Raw genomic sequence first — 19232 nt, forward strand, 5'->3', positions numbered from 1 at the left:
CAAGTGTATTATTTAAGAATGCCAATTCTCAGTCAATCACAAGACTACAGTTAGATTCTTTAAGAACGAAATACCTATACGTGCTCATGACTATATGATCTTAAACTTCGTTCTAAATTTTTTTTAACAGATATGGATTTGAAAAAAAAAATTAGAATTATAACTCCCTAAATAATAGCATCTTCCATTCTTGGTGATGAATACAAATGTCTATAATACCCTTACATGCAAAGTTTTCTTAATGAAAGCATTGTTAATATGTGATGTATGACATAGTAACTACGGTATACCATTCAATCTTAGCCTTTAAGAATTATAATCCAATTGTCCAAATCTTGTCATACAATCATACAATACTTGTAATTTATATATATATATATATATATATATATATATATATATATATATATATATATCCCTCCTCAAATTAAAGGGAAGTGTTAGTTTATATTTATTTTTTACATTTTGTATAATGTAGGATCTTATATATATATATATATATATATATATATATATATATATATAATGTTGATGGACAACTGTTGTGCGGACGTGTCACACCCCGAAACCGGAACGGCGGAATCGTTCCGGGGTGGAGGACGTCATGTTTAGCATAACACCCATTGTACAATAGCAATCATAGTAACATAACCATTACAATGAATGTATATATATATATATATATATATATATATATATATATATATATATATATATATATATATATATATGAAAAGTGTTTACATTAGTTTGGAACTTGTCTTAAATACACCAAAAATATGTAAAATATAAAAACATGACTCTTATTGCTCCTGCTCCTCTAAATCCAAGAAGTACATGTCTACTGATTTCCTAAGAATACAAGCAGTTTGAAAGAATATCAGCATAAAGATGGTGAGTTCATAAGCATTTAGTTTTTGTGGAAAATATTTCTTTGATCCTTTTGAAAAGTGCTTCTCAAGAAAATCCTATATTTTCTTATGGAAAGTGTGTTTGAAAACCCATTCCTTCAATGATTTCCAGATTCATACAAGATATGTACAATCCAAGGTGTCGTGGAATGAATATAAACATTTGCTAGTTACTTGTTAAACAATCCGATTATGAAAGGCCGAGTTATCCCGGGAAAATCCTATATCTTCCCTAAAAGTAGGTTGTTGGTTATCCGTTCTACAATGAAGTGTACAAGTATCTACCATACTTATATCGTTAAACGTAGTTTCCTTGAAAAACCATGGTTACTCCTAGTGAGGTATATTAGCCTTATTACATAATAAAACTAATAAATACGTGGTGAACTAAATCCTGAAGGTATTATTAACACCCTCCAGTAATCAAATCGGTTATTACTATGAGGTTAGTTCACTTGATTCATTATCACAAAAGTAAATCTATGCTATCTAGGTTGCGAGTTTTATTGCATAACTGATTGAATATGGCCCACAACGGCCGGTATCCTTTATAACTTTGTCACCCGCAGACCTGCCGGTCCGACTGTAGCTAGCAACCAAGTGCGGGGTTGTCAGTCCCGTATAGATCTATATACAACAGTCACACTCTCCCTACAAGAGATTCTGGTTACAAGTGCTAGTCCTACACTCTGATTCTATGGGAGTGTTACCAAGGACATGTCTCCAACTTAGACTAACAAATTTACAAGTAATAATACTGAAAATTCTGTTTATAATATGCAAGAATCCTTTATAAAATAATACATTTTACTACATGATTCACAAGTTCGTTACCCTAGTTTTGAAAACTGTTTCTACGAGTTGATTTCTTAATCGTTTGGTAAAAATTGTTTTCCATGTTAAAAGCATTCTGAAAATATAATTATCTTAAACAAATAATATACTTTGAGCACAAGTTTCCTTGTACTTTTGCTTGTATTCCCCCTCTGAAAACATGAAAACTCAGAAAACGTAGGGGTATGAACTCACCACGGGTAAGTGGTTTGATTGAAGGATCGATACAGAAAGTTGGGTGTTCAAGTGAAGCCTTGAACACGATTTGATCCTAATTAACACGTAATGACACATAAAAGATTTAAATGAAGGTATTTCACCACTAGATGTGATGGAGAACCACTCTAGAGACTTGCAACTACGTGCCCTATGTGTTAGGACCTTAAGGATTTTATGAGGGAGGTGTATGGCCACCTTAAATGTGTATGTGGCCATGGGTGTGCGGCCCAAGGAGTGTGCGGCCGTACACTCATGATGAGAGGTTCCTTTGTGGTGTTTTCAAGGTCCATACTTGCACCCATGAAATGTCCTAGGTCTATACTCGATTGTAGTGCAAGTTAAGGGTCCTAGAAGTGGGTTTGTGGTCCTAGGGTGTGTGTGTGTGTGGTCTCACACGGGAGTGTGCTGCCACACAAGGGTGTGTGCGGCCGTACACAGGTGTGTGCGGTCGTACACCCCACATCAAGAGGTCCAAAATGTCAATTCCAAGGTGAAATAAGGCTAGGGTCATGTCTATCTCGAGTATGGAAGTTAAAATCGATCCTTAGAAATCGATGTCTTTTGATCGAGAATGTCAAAGAAAACCCTCTCTTTTGTCTTGTCATGCGTTGTTGTAGAGTACAATTGAGAGAGAAAAGACATCGGAACAGATTCAACCTTCGTTAAAGCGATAACGAGTGGAGAGTACTTGAGACATTCCACCAAACTAAGCATATATGGATCATATGAAAACGATGTGAGATTGATCAGAAGATTCTGATTCGCCTTGATGGAAAGAAGAGTTGATCGAGCAGAAGTTTCGTGGACGGAAGAAGATTCTGCCATTGTTGAAGCTCGACGAAGATGATGATGAACAGAGGAGAAAGAATCGTTGGTATTCGCTGTTGAAAAGTATGAGAGCAGTAAAAAGGGTAAAGGTAATTTGAGAAAACCCTTTATACTGTCAATCAGGAGAGAGAAATCGCAATCATATCAAAGGCGAAGAAATCTCAATCGACGCCTAGAAGAGCGTGATTTGACAACTGTTACACCTAGAAAGGCGGAGACAGGCGTGACATCAGCTATCGTTTCAAATTCACGCGCCTTTCCATGTTTATCTAGACCTTATCGTTTCAGATTCCAGAACCTTCAAATTCATGTTGAGTCATCCTTTCACTTTTAATAGACTCCATTCCATCACAATGAACCGAAGCTATATTTATGAAAATAGCTTATGAGAAACCGAACCAGACTTTGGAAAATCAAAGATTTTCGTGCAAGATAGTGTCAAAGATAAAGAAATAAAGCAAATATTTTGTGGGATATATGTGATGTCTAGGAAGACATAAAACAATGGATCCCGAGCACGGATCTCTACCTTCAAAGTCAAGAAAGACTTCAAAGTGCTTGTTTGGTTTCCCGTTGAAGTACGATCAAATGCCTGTAAAGAGACATTAAAAGGCATCTTTTTATATAAAGCTATTAAGGTGGATTTTGCTTCAATCCATACATGGGTACTTGACATAAGATCGAAAGTGGAAGAAGTACTTGTGAGACCGGTGTAGCCTGTTAAACAAGTAGGTTTGGATCTTTTTCAGTGACTTGGTGGTATTAAGAAATCTTTAAAAAAATGAAACTGGATCTTATGGGAAGAAACGTCTTGGTGTTAGAAAATTTCATAAAGATCACGCAAAAATAAAAAGAGATTTCTTGAGATAACAAGTAATAGCTTGAACGTGTACGTGATCATCGTCAATTCATTTAAGGTGTTGGATTTTGGGTTTCACTTAGCACGTGGTGAACGTATCTAAGATCATTAACACAGATGTTGTGTAACCATAAACCTCAGTGGTAATTGTTGAGAGTCTCAAGGGTTACAATTGTGGAGCGAAACAAGATGGAGAAATAAGATAAGGTGGTTAAGGAATCGTAAGTACCCCTGCTATTTGAGAATGACAAAGCATATAACTCTTAACTCAATATGAGAAGAGTAAGGCAACTCATGACTTGAGTGAATTTAGCAGCCTAATTGGGAAGAAACGATTGGTGTTGATCGAATCATTAAGGCTTCACTCACAGTATTAGAGGCTTCGGTCTACATACAACAACATGCTTCTAGGGACACTTAACTAGTACAAAGATAGAAATATCATACCTGCCCTAGCTCCAATTGGAATAGCTTCTAAGATCGTCAAACCTAAGAAAAGAAACAAAAACGAAACGAAACACAAAAAGAAAATATTTTTGAAGTTTTGGAATTTTCTGAAAAAGAATAAACAAGACAAAACAGAAAACAAAATATTTTTGGAGTTTGTGAAATTTTCTGAAAAATAATAAAAACAGAAAATAAAATATTTTGGATTTTATGAAAAGTAAGAAAAACATAAAATAAATTAAGATACAATTTAGTGTACAAAAGAGACAACCAAAATGTCACCATTGTATATGAGGCGAAATGGACCGAGCATTCGGTTCATTTCGGTTCCCGAAAAATTAGGACCCAAAATAGGCCGAGCGTTCGCTCTATTTCGTTTCCAAATTTTAACGTGGCGAAAGCAATTTCGGTACAGATTCAGCTTCCATCATTCCTAAGCCTTGCAAGATTTTATTAAAACTTGCTTCAGGCAAGGCTTTCGTAAAGATGACAGCTAATTGATCAGTGATTCTTACAAAGAGTATTTCGACATTACCGTCTTCCACGTGATCCTTAATAAAATGATACATCAGTGCTATGTGTTTTGTTTTTGGAGTGTTGCACTGGGTTGTGACATATCCTTATTGCACTTTTAGAGTCACAATATAATGAAATTTTCTTCATGTTCAAACCATAGTCTCGAAGTTGACTTTATATCCAAATGACATGTGATGTACATGATGTTGTAGCTATATACACTACTTCGGCTGTAGAAAGACACACACAGGTTTGTTTTTTCGATTTCCAGCTGACAAGTTTGCCATCAAGGAACTAACATCCTCCATTAGTGCTCTTTCGGTCCAGTCCACATCCTCCTAGATCAGCATTAGAGAATGCATGAACAAAGAAACCTGATTTTGCTAGGTACCATAGACCGAGAGAAGAGGTTCGCTTCAAATATCGAAAGATATTCTTCACAACCAACAGGTGAGGTTCGCGTGGATTAGCTTGAAACCTGGCACAATAACAAACAGAAAACATTATGCCTGGTCGAATTGTTGTTAGATACATCAAGGACCCTATCATTTGACGATAGAGGGTCATGTCAGCAGCCGGTTTGTCCAAAGAAGGTGTTAACTTTGTGCCAAACGCCATAGTAACCTTCACTTTTGAGTCTCCCATCATTCCAAACTTGGCAATCAAGGTCTTCGTGTAAGCCTCTTGATTAATAAAAATGTCTTCGGGTCCCTGTCTAATATTTAAGCCAAGGAAGAAGTTAATTGGACCCATTGAGCTCATTTCAAATGTAGTCTCCATCAACTTCCTGAATTCTGTCGTTAAGCCAGGATTCGTGGAACCGAAGATGATATCATCGACATAAATTTGAACGATCATAAGGTGGTCACCCTCTTTCTTACGAAATAAGGTTGGGTCAAACGAGCATTGTTTAAACTTTGACATTTTTAGAAATCAAGTTAATGTTTTATACCATGCTCTTGGTGCTTGCTTCACACCATAAACCGCTTTGTCCAGAATGTAGCAATGATCTGGATACTTCTCGTTCACAAAACCTGGTGGTTACTCTACATACACCATTTCTTCTAATTCTTGTGAGCAGCATAAGCCAGAAAGATTCTTACTGATTCTAACCTTGCTTCTGGAGCGAAGGTCTCTTCGTAGTCTATCCCTTCTTCTTGACAATATCCCTTTACAACCAGTATTGCTTTGTTACGAATTACATTCCCTTATTTGTCCATTTTGTTTCGAAATACCCATTTCAGTCCAACTACAGATGCATCCTTTGGTGTAGGAATCAGTCTCCATACCTTGTTTCGCTCAAACTCATTGAGTTCGTCTTGCATTGCCTATACCCAATCAGAATGATCGAGTGCAATGTTGACAGTCTTCGATTCAATTTTGGAGACAAACGAATTAAACATGCAAAATTCCACTTGAGAGAATAATGCAGTTTGCTTCGCTTTCAGTTGAGAACGAGTAAGAATTCTTTCTGATGAATCACCAATGATTTGGGTTTTTGGATGATCTTTTGTCCATTTGGTGAGAGGAGGACAGTTTAGATCATAGGAGGGATCCAACTCAACATTTAATTCTTCTTCAAATTCTGACTGAGTATCATCATCATTTGTATTTGCATTCTCCCCCTCAAATGATGAGACAGTTTCGGCTTCAGGCATTGAATTCTCCCCCTCAATTGGACGTTCGGTTTACATCGTAGTTGATGGGTTCTCCCCCTGGAATGGTAATTTAGGGTTATTAGATGAAGATGAACCCTCCCCCTAAAATGTAGAACTTTATTTTGGAGGTTCGCTTTGATTAGGTTGTTCGGTAGTCCCCGGTTGCTCTTTTTCCATATCATTCGCTGCGTCATCAATAATTCACTTCAAGGTATCAATCTTATTGTCAGTTGCCTTTGCTTCAGAGTGAATGGCTTTCTCTGGTTCATCAAATAGTGACATGTATTGCTCAAATAAATTCGAAATGGAAACAGTGACTTGACTAGACGTTGGAAAGATTTCCTCCATTGAACCTTCAGTTGTTTGAAGCTTTTTGACGTAGTTGTCATCGAAGGTGACATAATAGGTTTCTTCGATTTTCTTGGAACATTTGTTCAGAACCCTATATGCCTTGGAGTTTAATGAGTAGCCAAGAAAAATTCCTTCGTCAGCTTTAACATCAAACTTGTTTGGTGCTCCTTTGAATTAAAAATAAAGCATCTGGAGCCGAACACATGGAAGAACTTGACATTTGGCTTACGATTGTTCAAGATCTCATTTGGAGTAATAGAAAAACGCTTGTTGAGAAGAGATCTGTTTTATGTGTAGCAAGCAGCAGCAATAGCATCAGCTCAAAAATATAAAGGCAATGAGGCGAAACTGAGCATGGTTTAGGCTGCTTCACACAACGAGCGGTTTTGCCTTTCAACGACACCATTTTTTGTGGAGTGTAGGGAGCAGAAAAGTTGTGGGGTACTCCCTTTTCAACAAGAAAGTCTTCAAATTCATTGTTTTTGAACTCTAGCCCATTGTCACTTCGAATATTTCTCACGAGCTTTCGCAGTTGAAGCTCTATTTGCTTGATAAAAACCTTGAGCTTTGGTGTAGCCTCTGATTTCTGTTTAAGAAAGAACACCCAGGTGAAACGAGAAAAATCATCTACTATTACTAGTATATATTTGTTACCATCAATGCTTTCAATAGTCGAAGGTCCACATAAATCTATATGCAGAAGCTCAAGTGGTTCGATGATCTTCGTGTTGACACGTGTTGGATGACTTTTCCTGATTTGCTTTCCCATTTCACATGTAGCACACAAATGTTCTTTATCAAACTTTAGTAATGGAAGTCGTCGCGCATGATCACCAAGAACTAGCTTGTTGATGTCTTTGAAGTTGAGGTGCGAGATCCTTCGGTGCCATAACCAACTTTCGTCTGAGTGTGTTTTCGTTAGTAGACACACAGTTGGCTTCCCTCGAATGGGATCGAGGTTTAGTGCAGACATTTCCCCTTTTCTTTTGGATTTTAATAGAATTATTTTGGTTTTCTTCTCTACTATTTCAGACCCTTCATCATCGAATGAAACCTTCAGTCCAGTTCCCACTACCAGTTGTGAAACACTGATGAGATTATGTTGTAAGCCCTCTACGTATGCTACTTTTCTGATCGAGAATTCGCCATTTGTGATCATTCCATAGCCTTTTATTGTGCCAAATGAGTTATTTCCATACTTGACACAACCACCATCCGTAAAAGCTCGAAACTTCCGAAGCTCTTCCTTTCTTCCTGTCATGTGACGTGAGCAGCCTGTAACGCCTGTAGATCCGGGCTAGTCAATTTAGAGATAATAGGGGTCGAAAATGAATTTTCGACAAAAGATTATTTAGAATAAATAATCTTAACTAAGTTTTAGAATATGTCTCAATGGTTCCGTACATATAAAGATCGCCGAAATCCGAGTTATAACGAAGAAGTTATGGCCCGTCGAAGTTTTACAGCAAAACTGGCATGACACCGGGAGACGTAAATAGTGAATTTACGATAGAGGACTTTTTAGCCTTAGTGATCTAAACGAAATTTTTAGTATACGTTAAACCGAGAACATACAAAAAAAAGAACGCCTAAATCTGATTTCGTATGAGGAAGTTATGAATTTTCTAAGATTTGGCAAAGCAGTGCACGACCCGAAACTCGAATTTTATTTCGAGCGGTTTTTGGCTTACGCAACCTAAATGAGAGTTGAAGATCTCATTAATAGGAACTCAATGGTAAAAGGACAGACGAAAACGGAGTCTGTATTAAGGAGTTATGAATTCTTCGCGGATATTTAACAGTCTAATCTCCTCCTACTGTTAAATTTAATATCGGTCGAGAATTAGCCGATGGGGTCTAAATGAAAGTTTTAGATCCTGTTTTTACCTACGCGTGGATATAAAGAACGTCGAAAACGGAGCTTGTATGCGAAAGTTGCGGGGTTTAGAAGTCGGCAGGGTGCTGTGCGAAATCGGGTGATGTGGCTGAATAAGGGCCAAGGCTTTCTCCCCAAGGCAAGCCACCAGAGGGTGACACCTAGAATGGACTCAATGAGTAGGAGGACCTACTCGACGAGTGGAGCTATTTTCCAGCCTATAAATAGAGGTGTCGAGCTCCCTCATTCTTCACACCTTCCCAACTTCACTTTCTCTCTCTAAACTCTCTCTCTAACCCCCCAACCCCCCCCCCAAAGCCTAGGGAACCTCCCTAGCACCCAAAGGAAGCCCCGAGGCTCTCGGAGTCCCGAGAAAAGAGCCTTTCCGCTCGGAAACGCTGCTCCAGCGAAGCCCGGTTTTCGAGAAAACCCGCTGTAAGTGAGCTATGCCTACCCTATCTTTAGTATAACTTATGTTTCAATATAGTGAGTATTTGGGCTATTATTATGGGTTATATAAGTATTTTTTAACGCTTATATCATAGTAATAATAGCCAGACTATTAATTAGTCTCGGCGAATATTAGACTAAACTCTAGTGGTAATGATACTAGGTTTTGTCCGAGGAAAATTGTGTTGAGAGTAACGAAGTGTTGTTCAAGTGCCGAGTCACCACCTTCCCAGGTGAGTGCATAGTCCCTTTCATCTTACACATAGATATGAAGTATTTTAATATAAATTATGTGCTATGTGTGCATATTGTCTGAATACTTGCTGTCTATGCTGGTGAAAGATTTTTATACATGTTTTAAATGATGTAAACTGTATAAAGTATTTTATATCTACAAAATATGTTGGGTAAAACATGGGTAGATGAATGATGAGGGGTAAAAGTTGAAATAGAGGAACATTAGTAGTATGGACCTAGTGCCCTATAGGTAAACATTGGCAGCAATGGACCTAGTACCCTATAGATGAGCACTGGCAGCTACGCCACAACCCGTAGATGTTTTAGATCTACGATAAATGTCCTAGCAATTGCGCTCTAAGGACAGTATTGGCAGCTGCGCCTAATAAGGAGCCTTATGAACATGACAGTAGCGTTTAAAGGTCAATACCTGCAGAAGCGCCTCATAGAAAATGTCCCAATTCTGGTAGTTGCGCCTAAGTGATAATAATAGCAGCTGCGCATGACCATTGTGTCATTGGAAACAATGGACTTCATGTTGTTTCCTTAGGATGGTCCTTAGGAATGAATGAACAAGGATTAGCTGATCCTTAGGGTAAATCCTTAAGAACATAATGGGAATGGGTAATTGGGTTGATTTTTTGATGTTTAAATATAATAATTATATTATTGTGGGTTGAAAACCCTATGTACTCACCAGGTTTCCCAACCTGACCCACTCCAGCTTATTTGTATCACAGGTGTCGCTACAAAGCTACTTTACACTGAGAGATTTAAAAGAGATGTAAATCACTAGTGTAAATAAATGTAAGTTCTGTTTATGCTTATGTTCCTATATTGATGATGACATCCCAATGTTTTAAAATGAATAAAAATATACATTTCTTCGGAAATGCTTTGATAACGTAATTATCATGTTTTTCAGGGGACAAATTCCGCAACACTTTTCTTAAAAGAGGTACTCTGATTTTATAAAGCATAAACAAAATCGGTCTTTTCTGGCCGTGAAAATGGGGATGTCACACAGCCACTATCAATGTATCATTCGTCGTCAAACTAGTCGTCACACATAACCTGCAAAAATCTAGCAGATTTAGGAACCCAAAATTTCTTGGGTCCTTGTGAGCCTTTTACAAAACAGGGTATAGCAATAGAAGAATCAACCAAGTAAGTTCGTTTTATTAGGGTTGTTTTCATCTTTTCTTTTGATTGTAAAAACTTTGATTTTATTATCATTTGACGCTTCGACCTTAGGTTTAGGATTTGGATATTTATTGTTTTCTAACTTTTGGTTTTGTTTCCTTAGGTTAGTATTCATCTTCTTTTCGTCTCCTGGGACGATCTTCCCTTTTCCTTTCACATCTTCTTTAGAATTGTGCTTTGAGTGAGAGGAATGTGTTTTAGAAGCAAAACTTTGCTTTTGGGTCCTTTCGCTTAAGTATGAAGAGTCGAAACTACCCTTTCGGTTGTTGGGTTGAGAACTGAAACCACTCTTTTGGTTTCTTTTGCTTCTATTTCGGGGACCAAAACTTCCCTTTTGGTTTGCTTGGCTACATGAACAGCATTGAATACAAGAAGTAGATTGATTCTTTGACAATCATTTATCCATAGCAGTTGAACTCTTGTCTGATCGAACGTAATTTGGGTTTTGGGACTGCCAAAACGGTTTCCTTTCAGCGAGATTCTTCTTGTATCTCCTGTTACGTTGTTGTTTCTTTTCAGAAACTTGTTTGGGATTTTTATGGATGTTAACCTTCGGTTTCGATCTTTCATTATGAGTTTCACTCTTTAATGAGGAAGTTTCGCTTGTAGACTTGAATGATTCACTTGGAATCTTTTTGGTACCACTCATTGTTGGCATATCAAAGCGTGTAGGATTGTTGAGTGGTTCTGCCACATATCTGCCTTTAACCCTCCATGATGTTCTCTCAGATAGACCAACCGTTTCATCAACATTGTCTATTGGTGTCGACCAGAAAAAATTATCACATCCTTCAGCATTATCCTCGTTCACTAATGATGTGAGTTCGGCTGTTTGCTTCTATGTGACGCCGGTAACTGCGTAAACTTGATTTGGCGTGGTTTGAACTTTTCGATACACCACAACTTTTTATTTCATAACCTTGGACTTATTTTGGGACAAACGAGCGAATTCAACCGAGTTTTCAGAGATGAAATTTTTGGTTGATTCGAGTTCGCTCTTGACAAATTCAGAACAATCTACCTCATCATCTACAGATATTTCACTCACATCATTATCCTCATCAAATTCAGAAGTATTTTCAACATTAATTTTTGTTTCTGAACTCAACTTGGCATTCAACGAGTCAAATTTCTGCATAGTTTCGGTTTTAATTTTCAATTTATCATTTTCGTCCAATAAATTCTTAAGCATGTCCTTGTGGTCTTTGGACTGGATAAAAGATTCAATTTTGTCAAGACCAATTTTATAGCCAGGAGAAACTTCATCTGACGAGACAACAACTTCACAATCATAAACATCAGCATCAATTTTATACTCCTTTAATTCAACGAAGGGAAGAATCATACTGTGAATTTTCCTGCCTATTTCACAATCTAGATGCAACTGAGTGATATTGGAATATAAACGTTTAGCAATTAAACAAAAAACATTTCTCTGTTTTAAAAGCTTCAAATTATCCCTTTTCAAATAAATTGACTCGTCCTTAATTCTAATTAACTCTTTCTCCTTTTGCTCAATCCACATTCGCCTCTCCTCACTCTTCAAAGACACCCTGCTGAGTTGATCGGTTAGGTTAGAATTTGTGAGGAGATTTTGGGTTAAAGTACCACTTAAACTAGAAAATTTAGTTTTTAATCCGTTCAAATCTTTTTCATAGTTTGTGACAGGGATTTTTAATGATTCGAGAATAGATTGTACCTTCTTGATCAATTGGCCGCACTCATTGATCTGCTCACCAACAGGTTTGGCAGCGAAGCATTTGTCCTCTCGTTCCTTCACTTCATCCCGACCCCCATCAGCGGTGTAACCCATCATTTGCGACACCCCAACTGTCACCATCAAACACTTTCCTTCAGCAGCATTCTCGTCTTCTTTCGCCACGAAATCCATGTCATGTGTAGGCTTTCTCACTTCTTCATCCTCTGAGTCAGTAGACCAGATTTCAACACCACCAAATTCATCATCTGCAACATTTTCCTGCACAATAAGAACATTCATAGTGTTATTTGCAGCAACTTTTTTCTTCTTAATCTCTTCTAGCTTTCGTAGGTAGTATGCTTCATCGTCTTCACTTTCATTCTTCTCTTACATCTTCCTCAACATACAATCCTTTGCAAAGTGGTTTTTGCCTCCACAGAAGTGACAATTAAATCCTGAGTCACTTGACATCTTGCTTTCCTTCTTCGGTTCTTCTTGATGGAGAGTGGTCTTCGGTTCCTCCTTTGCCTTTTCTGAACTGTAGTTTCCTTGCTAGTTTCGATTCTTATTGGTGGGAAACTTTCTCCGAATGAACTTCTTTGGGTTTGAAACCATCAAAGCATATTCTTCGTTGGTCAGATCAAATTTAGAGAGATCTAAATCTTCTTTTTCTTCCACTACATTCTTTCCTTTGGAAATTAGGGCCAAAGAACCCATGCTTGAAACCACGTTCGTTTCTTTAGTCACTGCACCTTCATATGACTTTAGTATCCCAACTAGCTTCGCCAAAGAGTAAGCCTTGAATTGTTCATGGGCCTTTACAGTAGACTCTACAGCCATCCATTCTGGTCATTTTTCTAAGAAGATGATTAAAGCGATCAAAGGCTTGGATTAGCTTCTCTTCAGGTTTCTGCTTGAAGTCTCCAAACTCTGAAAGTAATAGAGTCTGGATCGAATTCTCTAGATCCTCATCAATAGAATACAAGTCTTTCAACCTGTCCCAAACCTCTTATGCTGTCGTGCATGAGCTAACCAACCGAAAGATGTCAGACTGTAGGGCAAATCTAATCATTCTAAGCACTTTTATATTGCATACAAACTAATCCTTTTCATCTTAAGGAACATCTTTCACATATACCATAAGTTGGTTGTACTCCTTTTGAGTCTTTATGACTCGGTTTGGGCCAATGTGATAGAACGGACCAACAATGATTGCTTCCCAGATTAAATACCCATTGTCTTTAGAACCGATGACATAGTCTTCAAAGTGACGTGTTTATACTTCGTAATCCTGAGTATATAGAATTGGAATCCTAGTTGTTGATCCAATGTTGTTTGAGATATTGATAGTATTTGTGTTGGAATCGTCGTGTGACATGATGATATTGCGAAAAACCTGTTCAAGATCAGACTTGTAAACAAATTCAGGATAAAATTGAAATCCAAGAACTACGTCAACAACAAAATGACGGCTTCTAACAGAGATCAATATTAGCGGAAAACCCTGAAACCTTCTTCGACAGAAGAGATGCGTATAGATTACACAGTCTCCTGCTCTAATACCAATTGATGAGTTGAAAAACTCTTTAGATGGATTAGATCTTCAACAGGTCAATAGAAAACAAATAATCAAACAATGTAAACACGAGTTGAATCAAAATAAAGCTTAATGATTCCAATATAGTCACACCTTAGCAGAGCTCGATAAAGAACTTCCGCTGTAGAGGTGAGCTAGGGTTTTACAATACAATTAATAAGAATAATAATGAAAGCATTAATGATAAGATTGCATGCATGCAACTTATATACTAAACCCGAAAACAAAACACACGGCTGGACATGCCCAAGCCGGTGACAAAATTAGACTAACAACCGAGCCCAAGACGCAACACTATAAGCCCAACAATATTATTATTAACTATAATACTATAAAGTATAAGGGTTAAATTTTAAACTTTTAAAATTCTAGGGATTGGGATTAGAGTATTCTAAAGTGACTTTACAAATTCCAAAACTTGAGGGAAACTTTTGAAACTTGTCAAAACTTTTCAAGTCCATAACCTATGAGTTTTAATGCCTCTTAAAGAAGTAACTTTCCATTTTCCATAACTTGAGGACAAGTTATGGAGCACATCAAAGGCCATTTAGATCATCAATTAAACTAATACGCATGTCAAGTATGTCCATGATCTAGATTAAACTCATATCAACAATAAAATTCAAATCAAACAAATTTCATGTAATTAGCCTAACCATATAAACTAATACAAAACATGAAACTTTGACAATTATCTTTTAAATTGGATTAACATGATCATTACCACATCAAAAACAGGTTTATAAGTTCAAAAACAGTTTAGGGTAATGATCCTAGTCCAATTCCAGCCTTAAAACTCAAAAATCTGCACTATGGAGCACCAACTCGTCGAGTGCATGAACTGACTCGGCGAGTTGGTCATATTTGTGAGGGGACTTGGTGAGTTCCCCAGTGGACTCGGCGAGTCCACTGTCCATAAAGCAGAAAATCGATTTTTGAAGCATTTGAAAGCAAGTAGCATTAAGTATATTGGCAAACAATCCTAGGCTCTGATACCACTGATGGTTTTTGAGCGTTCTAACACTCCTATGGTGTACATGCAACCCTAGATGCTTTGGATCTATGTTTTCTCTAATATACATGCAAACTTTCAAAATTCCAAAGCATCATCCTAACTAGCATACAATGGAGTAACTATACTACAAAATTCTAGTTTGATGACATACCTTTTAGTGTAGTTGAAAACCTTGAAGCTTTAAGAGCCTAGCACCAATAATGTGAATGCCTCAAATGGAACCACAAATCACCACCAACAACTTGGAGGACTTTAGAGAATATTTCTTGCTCACAAAATCGGATATGCTCTTCTAAAGACTCACTAGTCCCGATTTCATGAGCTAGTGGATCTCTTATATAGTGTGTCATGATTAGGGTTACACCATGCAAACCTAATGTGCATGACTTTCCACATTCCTTTGGCTCCCTGGGTTTTAACCTCCATGGAGTATCCATGGGTCACCACATGGGTTTAGCCCAACATAGAGAACTATGGATCACAAGCCCACTATATAAGAATGAATGATTTACACAATCAATCCTCATATATTTAATAAGTCTCTTTTGATCACAAAATTAATTTCAAATTAATTCTTGATCAATACTAATTAAATAATATAATTTCATATTAATATATTAGAACTTATAATATATTAATAAATCATAAATAACCTCTTCTCAAAAGTCTATCCTTACAAATTGTTCCTGTGAAGTGCAACCCAAATGGACCATGCTACTCCCGGGTCAAGTACATACCAAATATAGTTATGGACTTAGACACCTTATCCAACAAGTCGAATGACACGTGCGAATCTTGTTTGCTTGGAAAGATAACTAAATCACCTTTCACTCATACTTGTGAAAGAGGTTAGGGATTGTTGGATCTCATACACACCGATGTGTGTGGGCCCTTCCGATCCACCACAAGGGATGCTAACCGCTTCTATGTTACATTCACCGATGATTATAGTAGATATCGATATATCTACTTAATCAAGCACAAATTCGAAACCTTTGAAAAGTTCAAAGAGTTTAAACAAGAAGTGGAGAATCAATTGGGAAGGAAGATAAAGATGCTCAAATCCAGTAGGGGTGGTGAGTATCTTAGTATCGAGTTCTATGACTATCTTAAGGAATGTGGAATTGTTTCACAATTGACGCCGCCTAGGACACCGCAGCTCAATGGTGTAACTGAGAGGCGCAACCGAACCTTGTGGACATTGTTCGCTCCATGATGAGTCGAGCTTCGCTACCTATCTCATTTTGGGGGTATGCCTTAGAGATTGCCGTCTGTATCCTTGATCTAGTCCCAACTAAGAAGGTTGCCGAAACACCTCACGAGATGTGGACAGGAAAGGTTCCCTCGCTGTCACATATCAAGGTTTGGGGTTGTGAGGCTTTCGTAAGACGAGAGACTCATGACAAGCTTGGACCTCATAGTGAGCGGTGTATTTTCATTGCCTATCCACAGAAGTCTTTTGGATATCTCTTCTACAGACTGAGTGAAAATGTTGTTTTCGTTGCGAGGATAGGGGTTTTCCGAGAGAGAGAACTCATATGCCAAGAGGACAGTGGGAGGCAAATTGATCTTGAAGAGTTTCAAGAGTCAAGCGATGAAGGAACCTCTAACACTAGCACTCAACTTGAGGAAGAGATTTCTGTTGAACCAACTGACGGGTCCTTACCTCTAAGACGTTCCAGTAGAGTAAGTGTTCCACCTGTTGTATGGTTTCCATATAACAGTTGAAGGTGATACGTTTATCAGTGATAGTACACCGATAAATTTGGAGAAACCTAACAACTACAAGGAAGCCATGGCAGACCCGAAGTCTGCAAAATGGGAAGAGGCAATGGACAACGAGATTCAGTCCATGTATGGCAATCAAGTTTGGAACTTGGTTGACAATGTACCGGGTCGTAAGACAATCGGTTACAAGTGGATCTTCAAGAAGAAGACCGACATGGATGGGAAAGTGCATACGTTCAAAGCATGATTGGTTGCGAAGGGGTTGACTATGATGAGACCTTCTCACCAGTGGCCAAGATCAATTCTATTAGGGTTATGTTGGCCGTCGCTGCATTTCATGATTATGAAATTTGGCAGATGGATGTCAAAACCGCTTTCCTTAACGGGAAGTTGGCTGAAGATGTTTACATGTGTCAGCCAGAAGGTTTTGTGGATGCCAAATACCCCAATAGAGTGTGCAAACTTGAGAAATCCATTTATGGATTGAAACAAGCATCTCGCAGATGGAATCTTTGTTTCGATGAGAAAGTCAAAGAGTTTGGATTTTCGAGAAGCGAGGATAAGTCTTGTGTGTATGTCAAGGTTAGTGGGAGTATAATTAGCATTCTAGTTTTGTATGTTGATGACATACTACTCATAAAAAACGACATTCTGACCTTGCAGGAGGTTAAGTCCTGGCTTGGGAAGTGTTTCACTATGAAGGATCTAGGAGAAGCTGCTTATATTTTAGGGATAAGGATATTGAGAAATAGAAGTAGGAGACTAATAGGACTTAGTCAAAGTACTTACTTGGATAAGGTGCTTAAACGTTTTAGCATGGAGAATTCCAAGAAAGAGGAACTGCCAATCCAAAGCAATACCAAGCTGAGTAAGACTCAGAGTCCAAGTACCGACGCCAAGATAGTGGAAATGAGTATAGTGCCATATGCTTCCGTCGTTGGCTCAATCATGTATGTTATGACATGTGCTCGTCTTGATGTGGCTTTTGCGTTGAGCATGGTTAGCCGATATCAAGGGAACCCAAGTAAAGCTCACTGGATCGCAGTGAAGAACATTCTTAAGTACCTGCGGAGGACTAATGACTGGGTTGGTGGGAGTGGTGACTTGAGAGTGACAGGGTACAGTGACGCCAGCTTTCAAATCGACAGAGATAACTTCCGTTCTCATTCGGGCTAGATATTTACCCTGAATGGATGGGCAATCACTTGGAAAAGTTCCAAGCAGGAGACCATAGTTGATTCAACGTGCGAATTAGAGTACATAACAGCGAGCAAAGTGTCAAAGGAGGCAATATGGTTGAAGAACTTCATTGGACACCTCGGAGTTGTACCAGCCATAAAGGAGCCTATGGAGATTTTCTGTGATAACGAATGAGAGTTTGCCTTAACCAAGCAACCAAGGGATCATGGTAGATCCAGACACATCGACAGAAAATACCACTTCATCAGACATCGGGTAGAAGAGTGACTCCTTGTAGTAAAGAGGGTATTGTCAGAGGAGAACCCAACAGATCCCCTCACAAAGGGTCTAAGCAGGGTTAAGCACTTACAGCATGCGATGAGCATTGTTCTGAAGGATGATATTAGTTTTAGTGATTAGATAGTTATTTAGAAACTTGTAATAGATCAAATGTAATTCACATTTGATGATTAAATAAATGAGTTTTATTTATGAGTAAAGTCACTATCTTGTGTCAATTGTTTACTATTGTTTCACTTTTGCATGTTTTACTTCTAGAATAATTAGATTGTTCAAATTATCCACAGTCAATCATACTTTAGGAGTAAGTTATGAGGTTAGACTATCGTGAATTGGTTTGTAGATTGTCTAAGTGTTTATTCATAGCAAAGGTTTGTTGCAACGTTCATGAGTGCTCTTGAAATAAGATTTGAGTATTGGATTAAATCCACTCTCATTTGAATCCCTTCATGGAATTTATCACAAGTGATTGTGAGACGATAATATCATATAATCTTTAAACCGAGATATATGAGTTGTTGTTTGTGAGTTGGTTGTGCATTGATAATGCGTAAACGCATCAGTAACTTGATGTTATAAAACATGTTGTTGTGTACGATTTGATGAGTAAATAGTACAAGCATATAAGTCAAAGTTTATCTGTTTCTTTTATCCTAATAGGGTAAAAGTGATATCTTGGGCCCTTCGATGATTTTGTGTTGACTTATGTGTCGGGCTCGATCAGGACCGAATTGATGTGTTCAATTAAGTTCTATGTCAAACGAATCAAAAGTCTGGAAAAAAAAATTTGGACATTGAGAATGATTATGTTCCATGTCATTGTCCACACAATTTGCAGAACGGATGATTATATGATCCATTATCTAACGGACGCGTCATTGACTAGGTCAGAGTTCGACAGCGACTTTTGAGAGCTACAATTGCTAATCGGATTTTGAAGTCATACCTGCCGTTATAGTTATTAGACTTATCCAAGTGGGAGACTGTTGGATTAGGTGTTTAAGCCCACAACTATAATTGATATGTACTCGAACCGATAGTAGCATGGTCCTTTTGGGTTGCCTTCTCCATAACAATTTGATAGGATGAATTGTGGAGAAACAGTTTAATTGTCATTTATTAATATATTATAAGAATAACATATTAATAAAGAATAATATTATTTAATTAGTATTGATTAGAAATTAATTTGGAATTAATTTGGTGATCAAAAGAGACTGATTAAATTATGGGGACTGATATTGCATTTATATGATAGTTGCAAGTTGGGATTATGGATCCCTAGGAAGGGTTGGACGAAATTCTATGTGTAACCCACATAGATT

This window comes from Lactuca serriola, chromosome 5 (genome assembly GCF_051521515.1).
Source record: "Lactuca serriola cultivar US96UC23 chromosome 5, Lser_US96UC23_V15, whole genome shotgun sequence".
Taxonomy (NCBI): domain Eukaryota; kingdom Viridiplantae; phylum Streptophyta; class Magnoliopsida; order Asterales; family Asteraceae; genus Lactuca; species Lactuca serriola.